This window comes from Solanum tuberosum, unplaced genomic scaffold, assembly GCF_000226075.1.
Source record: "Solanum tuberosum cultivar DM 1-3 516 R44 unplaced genomic scaffold, SolTub_3.0 scf00508, whole genome shotgun sequence".
In the NCBI taxonomy this organism is placed as follows: Eukaryota; Viridiplantae; Streptophyta; class Magnoliopsida; order Solanales; family Solanaceae; genus Solanum; species Solanum tuberosum.
Window position 1 is genome coordinate 335,407 of NW_006239453.1, and position 1,522 is coordinate 336,928.

Below are 1,522 nucleotides of genomic sequence, written 5' to 3' on the forward strand. Positions count from 1 at the left end.
CTAAATTCACTTGGTCTAATCAAAGGGGGATAAATTTCAGAATCTGGAAAAGGTTGGACAGAGCTATGGTTAATGATAGGTGGTTGCAAATCATGCCTCACACTAACATTACCCACCTACCATCTGTGGGGTCTGACCACTGCCCACTCCTGATGGAAATGACTGTTAGACCAGAGAATCACATTAAATATTTCAGATTTCTTAATTGCTGGGCTGATCAACCTGCATTTGCAGAGACAGTTACCAACTGCTGGAACAGGCCTATTGAAGGACATCCCATGTGGATCTTCCATCAGAAAATGAAGAGACTTGCTTCTACTCTCAGTGCTTGGTCTAAAATGCAGTTTGGGGACATTTATGCAAAGGTCAGAGATTACGAGGAGAAAGTCAGGCTGGCAGAAGAGGACCTTATTCACAACAACACTGAAGAACAGAGAACAAAACTTCATGGTATTAATGCTGAATATATCAAATTCATGAAGTTGGAAGATTCTATTCTTAAACAAAAGACTCAGCTACAGTGGTTTAAAGAGGGTGATGGTAACTCTAAGTACTTTCATGCCTTGATTAGAGGAAGAAGGAGAAGGTTGTTTATCCACAAAATCCTCAAGGACAATGATGAATGGGTACAGGGTGATGATCACATTGCACAGGCTGCCTGTGAGCATTTCCAGAACATCTTTACAGGAGAGGAGAAGCTTATTGATGAAATCCCCATGGAGTGCATTCCCAGAATTATTACGCAGGAGCAAAATGATAGGATGAAGGAGTTACCAACTTTGGATGAGCTGAAAGAGGTGGTCCAATCCTTGAACCCCAATTCAGCTGCTGGACCTGATGGAATGAATGGGTGTGTTTTTCAGAAGTGCTGGAGTATTATAAACAAGGACCTGCTGGCAGTCATTCACTCCTTTTTCAGTGGCCACCTGCTTCCTAAGTATTTTTCACATACTTGCTTAGTCTTGCTCCCAAAAGTAAGTAATCCTAATAAATTATCGGAGTTTCGACCAATTAGCTTGAGTAATGTCACAAACAAAATTATTTCTAAGCTATTGTTCCTCAGATTGGCTCCCATCTTGCCTAGTTTGATTTCTCTTAATCAGTCAGGTTTCATTAAGGGGAGGAGTATTTCAGAGAACATTATGTTAGCTCAAGAAATTATTCACCAAATCAAAAAACCTACCATTGGAAGCAATGTAGTGATCAAACTCGATATGGCAAAAGCTTATGACAGGGTGTCTTGGTCTTACACCTGCCTAATCCTTAGAAAGATGGGCTTTGACGAAGTCTTCATAGACATGGTGTGGAGAATTATGGCAAACAATTGGTATTCTATCATTATTAATGGCAAGAGGCATGGTTTTTTCCATTCCACTAGAGGCCTAAAGCAAGGTGATCCCCTATCCCCAGCCCTATTTATTTTAGGTGCTGAGGTGTTGTCGAGATCCTTGAACAGATTGCATCATAACCCTTATTACCATGGCTTTCATATGGAGAGGAGGGGGCCCCAGATTAATCACCT